General features: G+C 42.6%; 1 long non-coding RNA gene across 3 annotated transcripts in view; it reads right to left on the bottom strand.

The window, feature by feature from the left end:
• LOC126926768 (uncharacterized) overlaps positions 1-23,716 on the bottom strand; it is a 187,323-nt gene that overhangs the window by 146,069 nt on the left and 17,538 nt on the right. The window contains exon 1 of one of the 3 annotated variants that reach the window (XR_007714853.1): positions 1,545-1,645. The exons of the other annotated variants lie outside the window; for them this stretch is intronic. This is a non-coding gene — a long non-coding RNA (uncharacterized LOC126926768). Of the gene's footprint in view, positions 1-1,544; positions 1,646-23,716 lie in introns of those variants that run through there. 3 annotated transcript variants of the gene reach the window in all.

Genomic DNA, 23,716 nt, shown 5'->3' with positions numbered 1-23,716 from the left:
CTATACAAATACCTTATATTGCCTTGCATATATTTCGTGTCATTACCTAAATTTCTCAGCCATTTCTGACATCACATTGCACTTTACTATGTGGAAATAGTACTATTTATGTGAAACTATTCATAAACTGTAAAAATTTGTCAGTAGGCAATTCAATCAAGACTTCCGGCTCCTCGGGCTGGTGCGAATATTTCAATGTCCGTATGTGCCAAACCGTTGGTTTGTGACACACCCTTACGCGTCTCTCGCTCGCTGCGCTCGCTCGAAAGCTATAGCCTAACCTAAAACCATACATCTTGCGTCCACTATTCGATATGGTGGCGACATATATCGAATTTGCGAACGTGTCGGATCGGTTGTGAGGTTGGGCTAGATTTTTACGAGCGAGCAGAGCGAGCGAGCAACGATCACAATTTCCAAGCTATACATATACCTTATATTGCCTTGTATTTGTTTCGTGTTATTACCTAACTTTCTCAGCCATTTCTGACATCACATTGCACTTTACTATGTGCAAATAGTACTATTTATGTGAAACTATTCATAAACTGTAAACATTTGTCAGTAGGCAATAGGATAAAGACTTCCCGCTCCTCGGGCTGGTGCGAATGTTTCAATGTCCGTATGTGCCAAACCGTTGGTTTGTGACACACCTTTACGCCTCTCTCGCTCGCTGCGCTCGCTCGAAAGCTATAGCCTAACCTAAAACCATACATCCTGCGTTCATTATTCGATATGGTGGCGACATATATCGAATTTGCGAACGTGTCGGATCGGTTGTGAGGTTGGGCTAGATTTTTACGAGCGAGCGGAGCGAGCGAGCAACGATCACAATTTCCAAGCTATACATATACCTTATATTGCCTTGCATTTGTTTCGTGTTATTACCTAATTTTCTCAGCCATTTCTGACATCACATTGCACTTTACTATGTGCAAATAGTACTATTTATGTGAAACTATTCATAAACTGTAAACATTTGTCAGTAGGCAATTCGATAAAGACTTCCGGCTCCGCGGGCTGGTGCGAATGTTTCAATGTCCGTATGTGCCAAACCGTTGGTTTGTGACACACCTTTACGCGTCTCTCGCTCGCTGCGCTCGCTCGAAAGCTATAGCCTAACCTAAAACAATACATCTTGCGTCCATTATTCGATATGGTGGCGACATATATCGAATTTGCGAACGTGTCGGATCGGTTGTGAGGTTGGGCTAGATTTTTACGAGCGAGCGGAGCGAGCGAGCAACGATCACAATTTCCAAGCTATACATATACCTTATATTGCCTTGCATATATTTCGTGTTATTACCTAACTTTCTCAGCCATTTCTGACATCACATTGCACTTTACTATGTGCAAATAGTACTATTTATGTGAAACTATTCATAAACTGTAAACATTTGTCAGTAGGCAATTCGATAAAGACTTCCGGCTCCTCGGGCTGGTGCGAATATTTCAATGTCCGTATGTGCCAAACCGTTGGTTTGTGACACACCTTTACGCGTCCCTCGCTCGCTGCGCTCGCTCGAAAACTATTGCCCAACCTAGAACCAATCCATCTTGCGTTCATTATTCGATGTGGTGGCGACTTATTTCAAATTTGCGAACGTGTCGCATCGGTTGTTAGGTTGGACTAGATTTTTACGAGCGAGCGGAGCGAGCGAGCAACGATCACAATTTCCAAGCTATACATATACCTTATATTGCCTTGCATTTGTTTCGTGTTATTACCAAATTTTCTCAGACATTTCGGACATCACGTTGCACTATAGTATGTGGAAATAGTACTATTTATGTGAAACTATTCATAAACTGTAAACATTTGTCAGTAGGCAATAGGATAAAGACTTCCGGCTCCTCGGGCTTGTGCGAATATTTCAATGTCCCTATGTGCCAAACCGTTGGTTTGTGACACACCTTTACGCGTCTCTCGCTCGCGGCGCTCGCTCGAAAGCTATAGCCTAACCTAAAACCATACATCTTGCGTTCATTATTCGATATGGTGGCGACATATATCGAATTTGCGAACGTGTCGGATCGGTTGTGAGGTTGGACTAGATTTCTACGAGCGAGCGGAGCGAGCGAGCAACGATCACAATTTCCAAGCTATACATATAACTTATATTGCCTTGCATTTGTTTCGTGTTATTACCTAAATTTCTCAGCCATTTCTGACGTCACATTGCACTTTACTATGTGGAAATAGTACTATTTATGTGAAACTATTCATAAACTGTAAACATTTGTCAGTAGGCAATAGGATAAAGACTTCCGGCTCCACGGGCTGGTGCGAATAATTCAATGTCCGTATGTGCCAAACCGTTGGTTTGTGACACACCTTTACGCCTCTCTCGCTTGCTGCGCTCGCTCGAAAGCTATAGCCTAACCTAAAACCATACATCTTGCGTTCATTATTCGATATGGTGGCGACATATATCGAATTTGCGAACGTGTCGGATCGGTTGTGAGGTTGGACTAGATTTTTACGAGCGAGCGGAGCGAGCGAGCAACGATCACAATTTCCAAGCTATACATATACCTTATATTGCCTTGCATTTGTTTCGTGTTATTACCAAATTTTCGCAGACATTTCGGACATCACGTTGCACTATAGTATGTGGAAATAGTACTATTTATGTGAAACTATTCATAAACTGTAAACATTTGTCAGTAGGCAATAGGATAAAGACTTCCGGCTCCTCGGGCTTGTGCGAATATTTCAATGTCCGTATGTGCCAAACCGTTGGTTTGTGACACACCTTTACGCGTCTCTCGCTCGCGGCGCTCGCTCGAAAGCTATAGCCTAACCTAAAACCATACATCTTGCGTTCATTATTCGATATGGTGGCGAAATATATCGAATTTGCGAACGTGTCGGATCGGTTGTGAGGTTGGACTAGATTTTTACGAGCGAGCGGAGCGAGCGAGCAACGATCACAATTTCCAAGCTATACAAATACCTTATATTGCCTTGCATATATTTCGTGTCATTACCTAATTTTGTCAGCCATTTCTGACATCACATTGCACTTTACTATGTGGAAATAGTACTATTTATGTGAAACTATTCATAAACTGTAAAAATTTGTCAGTAGGCAATTCAATCAAGACTTCCGGCTCCTCGGGCTGGTGCGAATATTTCAATGTCCGTATGTGCCAAACCGTTGGTTTGTGACACACCCTTACGCGTCTCTCGCTCGCTGCGCTCGCTCGAAAGCTATAGCCTAACCTAAAACCATACATCTTGCGTCCACTATTCGATATGGTGGCGACATATATCGAATTTGCGAACGTGTCGGATCGGTTGTGAGGTTGGGCTAGATTTTTACGAGCGAGCGGAGCGAGCGAGCAACGATCACAATTTCCAAGCTATACAAATACCTTATATTGCCTTGCATATATTTCGTGTCATTACCTAATTTTGTCAGCCATTTCTGACATCACATTGCACTTTACTATGTGGAAATAGTACTATTTATGTGAAACTATTCATAAACTGTAAACATTTGTCAGTAGGCAATTCGATAAAGACTTCCGGCTCCGCGGGCTGGTGCGAATGTTTCAATGTCCGTATGTGCCAAACCGTTGGTTTGTGACACACCTTTACGCGTCTCTCGCTCGCTGCGCTCGCTCGAAAGCTATAGCCTAACCTAAAACCATACATCTTGCGTCCATTATTCGATGTGGTGGCGACTTATTTCAAATTTGCGAACGTGTCGCATCGGTTGTTAGGTTGGACTAGATTTTTACGAGCGAGCGGAGCGAGCGAGCAACGATCACAATTTCCAAGCTATACATATACCTTATATTGCCTTGCATTTGTTTCGTGTTATTACCAAATTTTCTCAGACATTTCGGACATCACGTTGCACTATAGTATGTGGAAATAGTACTATTTATGTGAAACTATTCATAAACTGTAAACATTTGTCAGTAGGCAATAGGATAAAGACTTCCGGCTCCTCGGGCTTGTGCGAATATTTCAATGTCCCTATGTGCCAAACCGTTGGTTTGTGACACACCTTTACGCGTCTCTCGCTCGCGACGCTCGCTCGAAAGCTATAGCCTAACCTAAAACCATACATCTTGCGTTCATTATTCGATATGGTGGCGAAATATATCGAATTTGCGAACGTGTCGGATCGGTTGTGAGGTTGGACTAGATTTTTACGAGCGAGCGGAGCGAGCGAGCAACGATCACAATTTCCAAGCTATACATATACCTTATATTGCCTTGCATTTGTTTCGTGTTATTACCAAATTTTCTCAGACACTTCGGACATCACGTTGCACTATAGTATGTGGAAATAGTACTATTTATGTGAAACTATTCCTAAACTGTAAACATTTGTCAGTAGGCAATAGGATAAAGACTTCCGGCTCCTCGGGCTTGTGCGAATATTTCAATGTCCGTATGTGCCAAACCGTTGGTTTGTGACACACCTTTACGCGTCCCTCGCTCGCTGCGCTCGCTCGAAAACTATTGCCCAACCTAAAACCAATCCATCTTGCGTTCATTATTCGATGTGGTGGCGACTTATTTCAAATTTGCGAACGTGTCGCATCGGTTGTTAGGTTGGACTAGATTTTTACGAGCGAGCGGAGCGAGCGAGCAACGATCACAATTTCCAAGCTATACATATACCTTATATTGCCTTGCATATATTTCGTGTTATTACCTAATTTTGTCAGCCATTTCTGTCATCAGATTGCACTTTACTATGTGGAAATAGCACTCTTTATGTGAAACTATTCATAAACTGTAAACATTTGTCAGTAGGCAATTCGATAAAGACATCCGGCTCCTCGGGCTGGTGCGAATATTTCAATGTCCGTATGTGCCAAACCGTTGGTTTGTGACACACCTTTACGCGTCTCTCGCTCGCTGCGCTCGCTCGAAAGCTATAGCCTTACCTAAAACCATACATCTTGCGTTCATTATTGGATATGGTGGCGACATATATCGAATTTGCGAACGTGTCGGATCGGTTGTGAGGTTGGACTAGATTTCTACGAGCGAGCGGAGCGAGCGAGCAACGATCACAATTTCCAAGCTATACATATAACTTATATTGCCTTGCATTTGTTTCGTGTTATTACCTAAATTTCTCAGCCATTTCTGACGTCACATTGCACTTTACTATGTGGAAATAGTACTATTTATGTGAAACTATTCATAAACTGTAAACATTTGTCAGTAGGCAATAGGATAAAGACTTCCGGCTCCTCGGGCTGGTGCGAATATTTCAATGTCCGTATGTGCCAAACCGTTGGTTTGTGACACACCTTTACGCCTCTCTCGATGCTGCGCTCGCTCGAAAGCTATAGCCTAACCTAAAACCATACATCTTGCGTTCATTATTCGATATGGTGGCGACATATATCGAATTTGCGAACGTGTCGGATCGGTTGTGAGGTTGGACTAGATTTTTACGAGCGAGCGGAGCGAGCGAGCAACGATCACAATTTCCAAGCTATACATATACCTTATATTGCCTTGCATTTGTTTCGTGTTATTACCAAATTTTCGCAGACATTTCGGACATCACGTTGCACTATAGTATGTGGAAATAGTACTATTTATGTGAAACTATTCATAAACTGTAAACATTTGTCAGTAGGCAATAGGATAAAGACTTCCGGCTCCTCGGGCTTGTGCGAATATTTCAATGTCCGTATGTGCCAAACCGTTGGTTTGTGACCCACCTTTACGCGTCTCTCGCTCGCGGCGCTCGCTCGAAAGCTATAGCCTAACCTAAAACCATACATCTTGCGTTCATTATTCGATATGGTGGCGAAATATATCGAATTTGCGAACGTGTCGGATCGGTTGTGAGGTTGGACTAGATTTTTACGAGCGAGCGGAGCGAGCGAGCAACGATCACAATTTCCAAGCTATACAAATACCTTATATTGCCTTGCATATATTTCGTGACATTACCTAATTTTGTCAGCCATTTCTGACATCACATTGCACTTTACTATGTGGAAATAGTACTATTTATGTGAAACTATTCATAAACTGTAAACATTTGTCAGTAGGCAATTCGATAAAGACATCCGGCTCCTCGGGCTGGTGCGAATATTTCAATGTCCGTATGTGCCAAACCGTTGGTTTGTGACACACCTTTACGCGTCTCTCGCTCGCTGCGCTCGCTCGAAAGCTATAGCTTTACCTAAAACCATACATCTTGCGTTCATTATTGGATATGGTGGCGACATATATCGAATTTGCGAACGTGTCGGATCGGTTGTGAGGTTGGACTAGATTTCTACGAGCGAGCGGAGCGAGCGAGCAACGATCACAATTTCCAAGCTATACATATAACTTATATTGCCTTGCATTTGTTTCGTGTTATTACCTAAATTTCTCAGCCATTTCTGACGTCACATTGCACTTTACTATGTGGAAATAGTACTATTTATGTGAAACTATTCATAAACTGTAAACATTTGTCAGTAGGCAATAGGATAAAGACTTCCGGCTCCACGGGCTGGTGCGAATAATTCAATGTCCGTATGTGCCAAACCGTTGGTTTGTGACACACCTTTACGCCTCTCTCGCTTGCTGCGCTCGCTCGAAAGCTATAGCCTAACCTAAAACCATACATCTTGCGTTCATTATTCGATATGGTGGCGACATATATCGAATTTGCGAACGTGTCGGATCGGTTGTGAGGTTGGACTAGATTTTTACGAGCGAGCGGAGCGAGCGAGCAACGATCACAATTTCCAAGCTATACATATACCTTATATTGCCTTGCATTTGTTTCGTGTTATTACCAAATTTTCGCAGACATTTCGGACATCACGTTGCACTATAGTATGTGGAAATAGTACTATTTATGTGAAACTATTCATAAACTGTAAACATTTGTCAGTAGGCAATAGGATAAAGACTTCCGGCTCCTCGGGCTTGTGCGAATATTTCAATGTCCGTATGTGCCAAACCGTTGGTTTGTGACACACCTTTACGCGTCTCTCGCTCGCGGCGCTCGCTCGAAAGCTATAGCCTAACCTAAAACCATACATCTTGCGTTCATTATTCGATATGGTGGCGAAATATATCGAATTTGCGAACGTGTCGGATCGGTTGTGAGGTTGGACTAGATTTTTACGAGCGAGCGGAGCGAGCGAGCAACGATCACAATTTCCAAGCTATACAAATACCTTATATTGCCTTGCATATATTTCGTGTCATTACCTAATTTTGTCAGCCATTTCTGACATCACATTGCACTTTACTATGTGGAAATAGTACTATTTATGTGAAACTATTCATAAACTGTAAAAATTTGTCAGTAGGCAATTCAATCAAGACTTCCGGCTCCTCGGGCTGGTGCGAATATTTCAATGTCCGTATGTGCCAAACCGTTGGTTTGTGACACACCCTTACGCGTCTCTCGCTCGCTGCGCTCGCTCGAAAGCTATAGCCTAACCTAAAACCATACATCTTGCGTCCACTATTCGATATGGTGGCGACATATATCGAATTTGCGAACGTGTCGGATCGGTTGTGAGGTTGGGCTAGATTTTTACGAGCGAGCGGAGCGAGCGAGCAACGATCACAATTTCCAAGCTATACAAATACCTTATATTGCCTTGCATATATTTCGTGTCATTACCTAATTTTGTCAGCCATTTCTGACATCACATTGCACTTTACTATGTGGAAATAGTACTATTTATGTGAAACTATTCATAAACTGTAAACATTTGTCAGTAGGCAATTCGATAAAGACTTCCGGCTCCGCGGGCTGGTGCGAATGTTTCAATGTCCGTATGTGCCAAACCGTTGGTTTGTGACACACCTTTACGCGTCTCTCGCTCGCTGCGCTCGCTCGAAAGCTATAGCCTAACCTAAAACCATACATCTTGCGTCCATTATTCGATGTGGTGGCGACTTATTTCAAATTTGCGAACGTGTCGCATCGGTTGTTAGGTTGGACTAGATTTTTACGAGCGAGCGGAGCGAGCGAGCAACGATCACAATTTCCAAGCTATACATATACCTTATATTGCCTTGCATTTGTTTCGTGTTATTACCAAATTTTCTCAGACATTTCGGACATCACGTTGCACTATAGTATGTGGAAATAGTACTATTTATGTGAAACTATTCATAAACTGTAAACATTTGTCAGTAGGCAATAGGATAAAGACTTCCGGCTCCTCGGGCTTGTGCGAATATTTCAATGTCCCTATGTGCCAAACCGTTGGTTTGTGACACACCTTTACGCGTCTCTCGCTCGCGGCGCTCGCTCGAAAGCTATAGCCTAACCTAAAACCATACATCTTGCGTTCATTATTCTATATGGTGGCGAAATATATCGAATTTGCGAACGTGTCGGATCGGTTGTGAGGTTGGACTAGATTTTTACGAGCGAGCGGAGCGAGCGAGCAACGATCACAATTTCCAAGCTATACATATACCTTATATTGCCTTGCATTTGTTTCGTGTTATTACCAAATTTTCTCAGACACTTCGGACATCACGTTGCACTATAGTATGTGGAAATAGTACTATTTATGTGAAACTATTCCTAAACTGTAAACATTTGTCAGTAGGCAATAGGATAAAGACTTCCGGCTCCTCGGGCTTGTGCGAATATTTCAATGTCCGTATGTGCCAAACCGTTGGTTTGTGACACACCTTTACGCGTCCCTCGCTCGCTGCGCTCGCTCGAAAACTATTGCCCAACCTAAAACCAATCCATCTTGCGTTCATTATTCGATGTGGTGGCGACTTATTTCAAATTTGCGAACGTGTCGCATCGGTTGTTAGGTTGGACTAGATTTTTACGAGCGAGCGGAGCGAGCGAGCAACGATCACAATTTCCAAGCTATACATATACCTTATATTGCCTTGCATATATTTCGTGTTATTACCTAATTTTGTCAGCCATTTCTGTCATCAGATTGCACTTTACTATGTGGAAATAGCACTCTTTATGTGAAACTATTCATAAACTGTAAACATTTGTCAGTAGGCAATTCGATAAAGACATCCGGCTCCTCGGGCTGGTGCGAATATTTCAATGTCCGTATGTGCCAAACCGTTGGTTTGTGACACACCTTTACGCGTCTCTCGCTCGCTGCGCTCGCTCGAAAGCTATAGCCTTACCTAAAACCATACATCTTGCGTTCATTATTGGATATGGTGGCGACATATATCGAATTTGCGAACGTGTCGGATCGGTTGTGAGGTTGGACTAGATTTCTACGAGCGAGCGGAGCGAGCGAGCAACGATCACAATTTCCAAGCTATACATATAACTTATATTGCCTTGCATTTGTTTCGTGTTATTACCTAAATTTCTCAGCCATTTCTGACGTCACATTGCACTTTACTATGTGGAAATAGTACTATTTATGTGAAACTATTCATAAACTGTAAACATTTGTCAGTAGGCAATAGGATAAAGACTTCCGGCTCCTCGGGCTGGTGCGAATATTTCAATGTCCGTATGTGCCAAACCGTTGGTTTGTGACACACCTTTACGCCTCTCTCGATGCTGCGCTCGCTCGAAAGCTATAGCCTAACCTAAAACCATACATCTTGCGTTCATTATTCGATATGGTGGCGACATATATCGAATTTGCGAACGTGTCGGATCGGTTGTGAGGTTGGACTAGATTTTTACGAGCGAGCGGAGCGAGCGAGCAACGATCACAATTTCCAAGCTATACATATACCTTATATTGCCTTGCATTTGTTTCGTGTTATTACCAAATTTTCGCAGACATTTCGGACATCACGTTGCACTATAGTATGTGGAAATAGTACTATTTATGTGAAACTATTCATAAACTGTAAACATTTGTCAGTAGGCAATAGGATAAAGACTTCCGGCTCCTCGGGCTTGTGCGAATATTTCAATGTCCGTATGTGCCAAACCGTTGGTTTGTGACCCACCTTTACGCGTCTCTCGCTCGCGGCGCTCGCTCGAAAGCTATAGCCTAACCTAAAACCATACATCTTGCGTTCATTATTCGATATGGTGGCGAAATATATCGAATTTGCGAACGTGTCGGATCGGTTGTGAGGTTGGACTAGATTTTTACGAGCGAGCGGAGCGAGCGAGCAACGATCACAATTTCCAAGCTATACAAATACCTTATATTGCCTTGCATATATTTCGTGACATTACCTAATTTTGTCAGCCATTTCTGACATCACATTGCACTTTACTATGTGGAAATAGTACTATTTATGTGAAACTATTCATAAACTGTAAAAATTTGTCAGTAGGCAATTCAATCAAGTCTTCCGGCTCCTCGGGCTGGTGCGAATATTTCAATGTCCGTATGTGCCAAACCGTTGGTTTGTGACACACCCTTACGCGTCTCTCGCTCGCTGCGCTCGCTCGAAAGCTATAGCCTAACCTAAAACCATACATCTTGCGTCCACTATTCGATATGGTGGCGACATATATCGAATTTGCGAACGTGTCGGATCGGTTGTGAGGTTGGGCTAGATTTTTACGAGCGAGCAGAGCGAGCGAGCAACGATCACAATTTCCAAGCTATACATATACCTTATATTGCCTTCTATTTGTTTCGTGTTATTACCTAACTTTCTCAGCCATTTCTGACATCACATTGCACTTTACTATGTGCAAATAGTACTATTTATGTGAAACTATTCATAAACTGTAAACATTTGTCAGTAGGCAATAGGATAAAGACTTCCCGCTCCTCGGGCTGGTGCGAATATTTCAATGTCCGTATGTGCCAAACCGTTGGTTTGTGACACACCTTTACGCGTCCCTCGCTCGCTGCGCTCGCTCGAAAACTATTGCCCAACCTAAAACCAATCCATCTTGCGTTCATTATTCGATGTGGTGGCGACTTATTTCAAATTTGCGAACGTGTCGCATCGGTTGTTAGGTTGGACTAGATTTTTACGAGCGAGCGGAGCGAGCGAGCAACGATCACAATTTCCAAGCTATACATATACCTTATATTGCCTTGCATTTGTTTCGTGTTATTGCCTAATTTTCTCAGACATTTCGGACATCACATTGCACTGTAGTATGTGGAAATAGTACTATTTATGTGAAACTATTCATAAACTGTATACATTTGTCAGTAGGCAATTCAATCAAGACTTCCGGCTCCTCGGGCTGGTGCGAATATTTCAATGTCCGTATGTGCCAAACCGTTGGTTTGTGACACACCTTTACGCCTCTCTCGCTCGCTGCGCTCGCTCGAAAGCTATAGCCTAACCTAAAACCATACATCTTGCGTTCATTATTCGATATGGTGGCGACATATATCGAATTTGCGAACGTGTCGGATCGGTTGTGAGGTTGGACTAGATTTTTACGAGCGAGCGGAGCGAGCGAGCAACGATCTCAATTTCCAAGCTATACATATACCTTATATTGCCTTGCATTTGTTTCGTGTTATTACCAAATTTTCTCAGACATTTCGGACATCACGTTGCACTATAGTATGTGGAAATAGTACTATTTATGTGAAACTATTCATAAACTGTAAACATTTGTCAGTAGGCAATAGGATAAAGACTTCCGGCCCCTCGGGCTTGTGCGAATATTTCAATGTCCGTATGTGCCAAACCGTTGGTTTGTGTCACACCTTTACGCGTCTCTCGCTCGCTGCGCTCGCTCGAAAGCTATAGCCTAACCTAAAACCATACATCTTGCGTCCATTATTCGATATGGTGGCGACATATATCGAATTTGCGAACGTGTCGGATCGGTTGTGAGGTTGGGCTAGATTTTTACGAGCGAGCGGAGCGAGCGAGCAACGATCACAATTTCCAAGCTATACATATACCTTATATTGTCTTGCATTTGTTTCGTGTTATTACCTAACTTTCTCAGCCATTTCTGACATCACATTGCACTTTACTATGTGCAAATAGTACTATTTATGTGAAACTATTCATAAACTGTAAACATTTGTCAGTAGGGAATTCGATAAAGACTTCCGGCTCCTCGGGCTGGTGCGAATATTTCAATGTCCGTATGTGCCAAACCGTTGGTTTGTGACACACCTTTACGCGTCCCTCGCTCGCTGCGCTCGCTCGAAAACTATTGCCCAACCTAAAACCAATCCATCTTGCGTTCATTATTCGATGTGGTGGCGACTTATTTCAAATTTGCGAACGTGTCGCATCGGTTGTTAGGTTGGACTAGATTTTTACGAGCGAGCGGAGCGAGCGATCAACGATCACAATTTCCAAGCTATACAAATACCTTATATTGCCTTGCATTTGTTTCGTGTTATTACCAAATTTTCTCAGACATTTCGGACATCACGTTGCACTATAGTATGTGGAAATAGTACTATTTATGTGAAACTATTCATAAACTGTAAACATTTGTCAGTAGGCAATAGGATAAAGACTTCCGGCTCCTCGGGCTTGTGCGAATATTTCAATGTCCCTATGTGCCAAACCGTTGGTTTGTGACACACCTTTACGCGTCTCTCGCTCGCGGCGCTCGCTCGAAAGCTATAGCCTAACCTAAAACCATACATCTTGCGTTCATTATTCGATATGGTGGCGAAATATATCGAATTTGCGAGCGTGTCGGATCGGTTGTGAGGTTGGGCTAAATTTTTACGAGCGAGCGGACCGAGCGAGCAACGATCACAATTTCCAAGCTATACATATACCTTATATTGCCTTGCTTTGTTTCGTGTTATTACCTAACTTTCTCAGCCATTTCTGACATCACTTTGCACTTTACTATGTGCAAATAGTACTATTTATGTGAAACTATTCATAAACTGTAAACATTTGTCAGTAGGGAAATCGATAAAGACTTCCGGCTCCTCGGGCTGGCGCGAATATTTCAATGTCCGTATGTGCCAAACCGTTGGTTTGTGACACACCTTTACGCGTCCCTCGCTCGCTGCGCTCGCTCGAAAACTATTGCCCAACCTAAAACCAATCCATCTTGCGTTCATTATTCGATGTGGTGGCGACTTATTTCAAATTTGCGAACGTGTCGCATCGGTTGTTAGGTTGGAATGGATTTTTACGAGCGAGCGGAGCGAGCGAGCAACGATCACAATTTCCAAGCTATACATATACCTTATATTGCCTTGCATTTGTTTCGTGTTATTGCCTAATTTTCTCAGACATTTCGGACATCACATTGCACTGTAGTATGTGGAAATAGTACTATTTATGTGAAACTATTCATAAACTGTATACATTTGTCAGTAGGCAATTCGATAAAGACTTCCGGCTCCACGGGCTTGTGCGAATATTTCAACGTCCGTATGTGCCAAACCGTTGGTTTGTGACACACCTTTACGCGTCTCTCGCTCGCGGCGCTCGCTCGAAAGCTATAGCCTAACCTAAAACCATACATCTTGCGTTCATTATACGATATGGTGGCGAAATATATCGAATTTGCGAACGTGTCGGATCGGTTGTGAGGTTGGACTAGATTTTTACGAGCGAGCGGAGCGAGCGAGCAACGATCAGAATTTCCAAGCTATACATATACCTTATATTGCCTTGCATTTGTTTCGTGTTATTACCTAATTTTCTCAGCCATTTCTGACATCACATTGCACTTTACTATGTGCAAATAGTACTATTTATGCGAAAATATTCATGAACTGTAAACATTTGTCAGTACGCAATAGGATAAAGACTTCCGGCTCCTCGGGCTGGTGCGAATATTTCAATGTCCGTATGTGCCAAACCGTTGGTTTGTGACACACCTTTACGCCTCTCTCGCTCGCTGCGCTCGCTCGAAAGCTATAGCCTAACCTAAAACCATACATCTTGCGTTCATTATTCGATATGGTGGCGACTTATTTCAAATTTGCGAACGTGTCGCATCGGTTGTTAGGTTGGACTAGATTTTTACGAGCGAGCGGAGCGAGCGAGCAACGATCAGAATTTCCAAGCTATACATATACCTTATATTGCCTTGCATTTGTTTCGTGTTATTACCAAATTTTCTCAGACATTTCGGACATCACGTTGCACTATAGTATGTGGAAATAGTACTATTTATGTGAAACTATTCATAAACTGTAAACATTTGTCAGTAGGCAATAGGATAAAGACTTCCGGCTCCTCGGGCTTGTGCGAATATTTCAATGTCCGTATGTGCCAAACCGTTGGTTTGTGTCACACCTTTACGCGTCTCTCGCTCGCTGCGCTCGCTCGAAAGCTATAGCCTAACCTAAAACCATACATCTTGCGTCCATTATTCGATATGGTGGCGACATATATCGAATTTGCGAACGTGTCGGATCGGTTGTGAGGTTGGGCTAGATTCTTACGAGCGAGCGGAGCGAGCGAGCAACGATCACAATTTCCAAGCTATACATATACCTTATATTGCCTTGCATTTGTTTCGTGTTATTACCTAACTTTCTCAGCCATTTCTGACATCACATTGCACTTTACTATGTGCAAATAGTACTATTTATGTGAAACTATTCATAAACTGTAAACATTTGTCAGTAGGGAATTCGATAAAGACTTCCGGCTCCTCGGGCTGGTGCGATTATTTCAAAGTCCGTATGTGCCAAACCGTTGGTTTGTGACGCACCTTTACGCGTCCCTCGCTCGCTGCGCTCGCTCGAAAACTATTGCCCAACCTAAAACCAATCCATCTTGCGTTCATTATTCGATGTGGTGGCGACTTATTTCAAATTTGCGAACGTGTCGCATCGATTGTTAGGTTGGACTAGATTTTTACGAGCGAGCGGAGCGAGCGAGCAACGATCACAATTTCCAAGCTATACATATACCTTATATTGCCTTGCATTTGTTTCGTGTTATTACCAAATTTTCTCAGACATTTCGGACATCACGTTGCACTATAGTATGTGGAAATAGTACTATTTATGTGAAACTATTCATAAACTGTAAACATTTGTCAGTAGGCAATAGGATAAAGACTTCCGGCTCCTCGGGCTTGTGCGAATATTTCAATGTCCCTATGTGCCAAACCGTTGGTTTGTGACACACCTTTACGCGTCTCTCGCTCGCGGCGCTCGCTCGAAAGCTATAGCCTAACCTAAAACCATACATCTTGCGTTCATTATTCGATATGGTGGCGAAATATATCGAATTTGCGAGCGTGTCGGATCGGTTGTGAGGTTGGGCTAGATTTTTACGAGCGAGCGGAGCGAGCGAGCAACGATCACAATTTCCAAGCTATACATATACCTTATATTGTCTTGCATTTGTTTCGTGTTATTACCTAACTTTCTCAGGCATTTCTGACATCACATTGCACTTTACTATGTGCAAGTAGTACTATTTATGTGAAACTATTCATAAACTGTAAACATTTGTCAGTAGGGAATTCGATAAAGACTTCCGGCTCCTCGGGCTTGTGCGAATATTTCAACGTCCGTATGTGCCAAACCGTTGGTTTGTGACACACCTTTACGCGTCTCTCGCTCGCGGCGCTCGCTCGAAAGCTATAGCCTAACCTAAAACCATACATCTTGCGTTCATTATTCGATATGGTGGCGAAATATATCGAATTTGCGAACGTGTCGGATCGGTTGTGAGGTTGGACTAGATTTTTACGAGCGAGCGGAGCGAGCGAGCAACGATCAGAATTTCCAAGCTATACATATACCTTATATTGCCTTGCATTTGTTTCGTGTTATTACCTAATTTTCTCAGCCATTTCTGACATGACATTGCACTTTACTATGTGCAAATAGTACTATTTATGTGAAACTATTCATGAACAGTAAACATTTGTCAGTACGCAATAGGATAAAGACTTCCGGCTCCTCGGGCTGGTGCGAATAATTCAATGTCCGTATGTGCCAAACCGTTGGTTTGTGACACACCTTTACGCCTCTCTCGCTCGCTGCGCTCGCTCGAAAGCTATAGCCTAACCTAAAACCATACATCTTGCGTTCATTATTCGATATGGTGGCGACATATATCGAATTTGCGAACGTGTCGGATCGGTTGTGAGGTTGGACTAGATTTTTACGAGCGAGCGGAGCGAGCGAGCAACGATCTCAATTTCCAAGCTATACATATACCTTATATTGCCTTGCATTTGTTTCGTGTTATTACCAAATTTTCTCAGACATTTCGGACATCACGTTGCACTATAGTATGTGGAAATAGTACTATTTATGTGAAACTATTCATAAACTGTAAAAATTTGTCAGTAGGCAATTCGATCAAGACTTCCGGCTTCTCGGGCTGGTGCGAATATTTCAATGTCCGTATGTGCCAAACCGTTGGTTTGAGACACACCTTTACGTGTCCCTCGCTCGCTGCGCTCGCTCGAAAACTATTGCCCAACCTAAAACCAATCCATCTTGCGTTCATTATTCGATATGGTGGCGACTTATTTCAAATTTGCCAACGTGTCGCATCGGTTGTTATGATGGACTAGATTTTTACGAGCGAGCGGAGCGAGCGAGCAACTATCACAATTTCCAAGGTATACATATACCTTATATTGCCTTGCATTTGTTTCGTGTTATTACCTAATTTTGTCAGCCATTTCTGACATCACATTGCACTTTACTATGTGCAAATAGTACTATTTTTGTGAAACTATTCATAAACTGTAAACATTTGTCAGTAGGCAATTCGATAAAGACTTCCGGCTCCTCGGGCTGGTGCGAATATTTCAATGTCCGTATGTGCCAAACCGTTGGTTTGTGACACACCTTTACGCGTCTCTCGCTCGCGGCGCTCGCTCGAAAGCTATAGCCTAACCTAAAACCATACATCTTGCGTTCATTATTCGATATAATGGCGAAATATATTGAATTTGCGAACGTGTCGGATCGGTTGTGAGGTTGGACTAGATTTTTACGAGCGAGCGGAGCGAGCGAGCAACGATCACAATTTCCAAGCTATACATATACCTTATATTGCCTTGCATATATTTCGTGTTATTACCGAATTTTGTCAGCCATTTCTGACATCACATTGCACTTTACTATGTGGAAATAGGACTATTTATGTGAAACTATTCATAAACTGTATACATTTCTCAGTAGGCAATTCGATAAAGACCTCCGGCTCCTCGGGCTGGTGCGAATATTTCAGTGTCCGTATGTGCCAAACCGTTGGTTTGTGACTCACCTTTACGCGTCGCTCGCTCGCTGAGCTCGCTCGAAAACTATTGCCCAACCTAAAACCATTCAATCTTGCGTTCATTATTCGATATGGTGGCGACTTATTTCAAATTTGCGAACGTGTCGTATCGGTTGTAAGGTTGGACTAGACTTTTACGAGCGAGCGGAGCGAGCGAGCAACGATCACAATTTCCAAGCTATACATATACCTTATATTGCCGTGCATATATTTCGTGTTATTACCTAATTTTGTCAGCCATTTCTGACATCACATTGCACTTTACTATGTGGAAATAGTACTATTTATGTGAAACTATTCATAAACTGTAAACATTTGTCAGTAGGCAATAGGATAAAGACTTCCGGCTCCTCGGGCTGGTGCGAATAATTCAATGTCCGCATGTGCCAAACCGTTGGTTTGTGACACACCTTTACGCGTCTCTCGCTCGCGGCGCTCGCTCGAAAGCTATAGCCTAACCTAAAACCATACATCTTGCGTTCATTATTCGATATGATGGCGAAATATATCGAATTTGCGAACGTGTCGGATCGGTTGTGAGGTTGGACTAGATTTTTACGAGCGAGCGGAGCGAGCGAGCAACGATCAGAATTTCCAAGCTATACATATACCTTATATTGCCTTGCATTTGTTTCGTGTTATTACCTAATTTTCTCAGCCATTTCTGACATCACATTGCACTTTACTATGTGCAAATAGTACTATTTATGTGAAAACATTCATGAACTGTAAACATTTGTCAGTACGCAATAGGATAAAGACTTCCGGCTCCTCGGGCTGGTGCGAATATTTCAATGTCCGTATGTGCCAAACCGTTGGTTTGTGACACACCTTTACGCCTCTCTCGCTCGCTGCGCTCGCTCGAAAGCTATAGCCTAACCTAAAACCATACATCTTGCGTTCATTATTCGATATGGTGGCGACTTATTTCAAATTTGCGAACGTGTCGCATCGGTTGTTAGGTTGGACTAGATTTTTACGAGCGAGCGGAGCGAGCGAGCAACGATCAGAATTTCCAAGCTATACATATACCTTATATTACCTTGCATTTGTTTCGTGTTATTACCAAATTTTCTCAGACATTTCGGACATCACGTTGCACTATAGTATGTGGAAATAGTACTATTTATGTGAAACTATTCATAAACTGTAAACATTTGTCAGTAGGCAATAGGATAAAGACTTCCGGCTCCTCGGGCTTGTGCGAATATTTCAATGTCCGTATGTGCCAAACCGTTGGTTTGTGTCACACCTTTACGCGTCTCTCGCTCGCTGCGCTCGCTCGAAAGCTATAGCCTAACCTAAAACCATACATCTTGCGTCCATTATTCGATATGGTGGCGACATATATCGAATTTGCGAACGTGTCGGATCGGTTGTGAGGTTGGGCTAGATTTTTACGAGCGAGCGGAGCGAGCGAGCAACGATCACAATTTCCAAGCTATACATATACCTTATATTGCCTTGCATTTGTTTCGTGTTATTACCTAACTTTCTCAGCCATTTCTGACATCACATTGCACTTTACTATGTGCAAATAGTACTATTTATGTGAAACTATTCATAAACTGTAAACATTTGTCAGTAGGGAATTCGATAAAGACTTCCGGCTCCTCGGGCTGGTGCGATTATTTCAATGTCCGTATGTGCCAAACCGTTGGTTTGTGACACACCTTTACGCGTCCCTCGCTCGCTGCGCTCGCTCGAAAACTATTGCCCAACCTAAAACCAATCCATCTTGCGTTCATTATTCGATGTGGTGGCGACTTATTTCAAATTTGCGAACGTGTCACATCGGTTGTTAGGTTGGACTAGATTTTTACGAGCGAGCGGAGCGAGCGAGCAACGATCACAATTTCCAAGCTATACATATACCTTATATTGCCTTGCATTTGTTTCGTGTTATTACCTAATTTTCTCAGCCATTTCTGACATGACATTGCACTTTACTATGTGCAAATAGTACTATTTATGTGAAACTATTCATGAACAGTAAACATTTGTCAGTACGCAATAGGATAAAGACTTCCGGCTCCTCGGGCTGGTGCGAATATTTCAATGTCCGTATGTGCCAAACCGTTGGTTTGTGACACACCTTTACGCCTCTCTCGCTCGCTGCGCTCGCTCGAAAGCTATAGCCTAACCTAAAACCATACATCTTGCGTTCATTATTCGATATGGTGGCGACATATATCGAATTTGCGAACGTGTCGGATCGGTTGTGAGGTTGGACTAGATTTTTACGAGCGAGCGGAGCGAGCGAGCAACGATCTCAATTTCCAAGCTATACATATACCTTATATTGCCTTGCATTTGTTTCGTGTTATTACCAAATTTTCTCAGACATTTCGGACATCACGTTGCACTATAGTATGTGGAAATAGTACTATTTATGTGAAACTATTCATAAACTGTAAAAATTTGTCAGTAGGCAATTCGATCAAGACTTCCGGCTTCTCGGGCTGGTGCGAATATTTCAATGTCCGTATGTGCCAAACCGTTGGTTTGAGACACACCTTTACGTGTCCCTCGCTCGCTGCGCTCGCTCGAAAACTATTGCCCAACCTAAAACCAATCCATCTTGCGTTCATTATTCGATATGGTGGCGACTTATTTCAAATTTGCCAACGTGTCGCATCGGTTGTTATGATGGACTAGATTTTTACGAGCGAGCGGAGCGAGCGAGCAACTATCACAATTTCCAAGGTATACATATACCTTATATTGCCTTGCATTTGTTTCGTGTTATTACCTAATTTTGTCAGCCATTTCTGACATCACATTGCACTTTACTATGTGCAAATAGTACTATTTTTGTGAAACTATTCATAAACTGTAAACATTTGTCAGTAGGCAATTCGATAAAGACTTCCGGCTCCTCGGGCTGGTGCGAATATTTCAATGTCCGTATGTGCCAAACCGTTGGTTTGTGACACACCTTTACGCGTCTCTCGCTCGCGGCGCTCGCTCGAAAGCTATAGCCTAACCTAAAACCATACATCTTGCGTTCATTATTCGATATAATGGCGAAATATATCGAATTTGCGAACGTGTCGGATCGGTTGTGAGGTTGGACTAGATTTTTACGAGCGAGCGGAGCGAGCGAGCAACGATCACAATTTCCAAGCTATACATATACCTTATATTGCCTTGCATATATTTCGTGTTATTACCGAATTTTGTCAGCCATTTCTGACATCACATTGCACTTTACTATGTGGAAATAGGACTATTTATGTGAAACTATTCATAAACTGTATACATTTCTCAGTAGGCAATTCGATAAAGACCTCCGGCTCCTCGGGCTGGTGCGAATATTTCATTGTCCGTATGTGCCAAACCGTTGGTTTGTGACTCACCTTTACGCGTCGCTCGCTCGCTGAGCTCGCTCGAAAACTATTGCCCAACCTAAAACCATTCAATCTTGCGTTCATTATTCGATATGGTGGCGACTTATTTCAAATTTGCGAACGTGTCGTATCGGTTGTAAGGTTGGACTAGACTTTTACGAGCGAGCGGAGCGAGCGAGCAACGATCACAATTTCCAAGCTATACATATACCTTATATTGCCGTGCATATATTTCGTGTTATTACCTAATTTTGTCAGCCATTTCTGACATCACATTGCACTTTACTATGTGGAAATAGTACTATTTATGTGAAACTATTCATAAACTGTAAACATTTGTCAGTAGGCAATAGGATAAAGACTTCCGGCTCCTCGGGCTGGTGCGAATAATTCAATGTCCGTATGTGCCAAACCGTTGGTTTGTGACACACCTTTACGCCTCTCTCGCTCGCTGCGCTCGCTCGAAAGCTATAGCCTAACCTAAAACCATACATCTTGCGTTCATTATTCGATATGGTGGCGACATATATCGAATTTGCGAACGTGTCGGATCGGTTGTGAGGTTGGACTAGATTTTTACGAGCGAGCGGAGCGAGCGAGCAACGATCTCAATTTCCAAGCTATACATATACCTTATATTGCCTTGCATTTGTTTCGTGTTATTACCAAATTTTCTCAGACATTTCGGACATCACGTTGCACTATAGTATGTGGAAATAGTACTATTTATGTGAAACTATTCATAAACTGTAAAAATTTGTCAGTAGGCAATTCGATCAAGACTTCCGGCTTCTCGGGCTGGTGCGAATATTTCAATGTCCGTATGTGCCAAACCGTTGGTTTGAGACACACCTTTACGTGTCCCTCGCTCGCTGCGCTCGCTCGAAAACTATTGCCCAACCTAAAACCAATCCATCTTGCGTTCATTATTCGATATGGTGGCGACTTATTTCAAATTTGCCAACGTGTCGCATCGGTTGTTATGATGGACTAGATTTTTACGAGCGAGCGGAGCGAGCGAGCAACTATCACAATTTCCAAGGTATACATATACCTTATATTGCCTTGCATTTGTTTCGTGTTATTACCTAATTTTGTCAGCCATTTCTGACATCACATTGCACTTTACTATGTGCAAATAGTACTATTTTTGTGAAACTATTCATAAACTGTAAACATTTGTCAGTAGGCAATTCGATAAAGACTTCCGGCTCCTCGGGCTGGTGCGAATATTTCAATGTCCGTATGTGCCAAACCGTTGGTTTGTGACACACCTTTACGCGTCTCTCGCTCGCGGCGCTCGCTCGAAAGCTATAGCCTAACCTAAAACCATACATCTTGCGTTCATTATTCGATATAATGGCGAAATATATTGAATTTGCGAACGTGTCGGATCGGTTGTGAGGTTGGACTAGATTTTTACGAGCGAGCGGAGCGAGCGAGCAACGATCACAATTTCCAAGCTATACATATACCTTATATTGCCTTGCATATATTTCGTGTTATTACCGAATTTTGTCAGCCATTTCTGACATCACATTGCACTTTACTATGTGGAAATAGGACTATTTATGTGAAACTATTCATAAACTGTATACATTTCTCAGTAGGCAATTCGATAAAGACCTCCGGCTCCTCGGGCTGGTGCGAATATTTCAGTGTCCGTATGTGCCAAACCGTTGGTTTGTGACTCACCTTTACGCGTCGCTCGCTCGCTGAGCTCGCTCGAAAACTATTGCCCAACCTAAAACCATTCAATCTTGCGTTCATTATTCGATATGGTGGCGACTTATTTCAAATTTGCGAACGTGTCGTATCGGTTGTAAGGTTGGACTAGACTTTTACGAGCGAGCGGAGCGAGCGAGCAACGATCACAATTTCCAAGCTATACATATACCTTATATTGCCGTGCATATATTTCGTGTTATTACCTAATTTTGTCAGCCATTTCTGACATCACATTGCACTTTACTATGTGGAAATAGTACTATTTATGTGAAACTATTCATAAACTGTAAACATTTGTCAGTAGGCAATAGGATAAAGACTTCCGGCTCCTCGGGCTGGTGCGAATAATTCAATGTCCGCATGTGCCAAACCGTTGGTTTGTGACACACCTTTACGCGTCTCTCGCTCGCGGCGCTCGCTCGAAAGCTATAGCCTAACCTAAAACCATACATCTTGCGTTCATTATTCGATATGATGGCGAAATATATCGAATTTGCGAACGTGTCGGATCGGTTGTGAGGTTGGACTAGATTTTTACGAGCGAGCGGAGCGAGCGAGCAACGATCAGAATTTCCAAGCTATACATATACCTTATATTGCCTTGCATTTGTTTCGTGTTATTACCTAATTTTCTCAGCCATTTCTGACATCACATTGCACTTTACTATGTGCAAATAGTACTATTTATGTGAAAACATTCATGAACTGTAAACATTTGTCAGTACGCAATAGGATAAAGACTTCCGGCTCCTCGGGCTGGTGCGAATATTTCAATGTCCGTATGTGCCAAACCGTTGGTTTGTGACACACCTTTACGCCTCTCTCGCTCGCTGCGCTCGCTCGAAAGCTATAGCCTAACCTAAAACCATACATCTTGCGTTCATTATTCGATATGGTGGCGACTTATTTCAAATTTGCGAACGTGTCGCATCGGTTGTTAGGTTGGACTAGATTTTCACGAGCGAGCGGAGCGAGCGAGCAACGATCAGAATTTCCAAGCTATACATATACCTTATATTACCTTGCATTTGTTTCGTGTTATTACCAAATTTTCTCAGACATTTCGGACATCACGTTGCACTATAGTATGTGGAAATAGTACTATTTATGTGAAACTATTCATAAACTGTAAACATTTGTCAGTAGGCAATAGGATAAAGACTTCCGGCTCCTCGGGCTTGTGCGAATATTTCAATGTCCGTATGTGCCAAACCGTTGGTTTGTGTCACACCTTTACGCGTCTCTCGCTCGCTGCGCTCGCTCGAAAGCTATAGCCTAACCTAAAACCATACATCTTGCGTCCATTATTCGATATGGTGGCGACATATATCGAATTTGCGAACGTGTCGGATCGGTTGTGAGGTTGGGCTAGATTTTTACGAGCGAGCGGAGCGAGCGAGCAACGATCACAATTTCCAAGCTATACATATACCTTATATTGCCTTGCATTTGTTTCGTGTTATTACCTAACTTTCTCAGCCATTTCTGACATCACATTGCACTTTACTATGTGCAAATAGTACTATTTATGTGAAACTATTCATAAACT

Source organism: Bombus affinis, unplaced genomic scaffold, assembly GCF_024516045.1.
Source record: "Bombus affinis isolate iyBomAffi1 unplaced genomic scaffold, iyBomAffi1.2 ctg00000058.1, whole genome shotgun sequence".
Lineage (NCBI taxonomy): Eukaryota > Metazoa > Arthropoda > Insecta > Hymenoptera > Apidae > Bombus > Bombus affinis.
The sequence above is the reverse complement of the archived record's forward strand: the minus strand, read 5'-3'. Positions and strand labels throughout refer to the sequence as shown.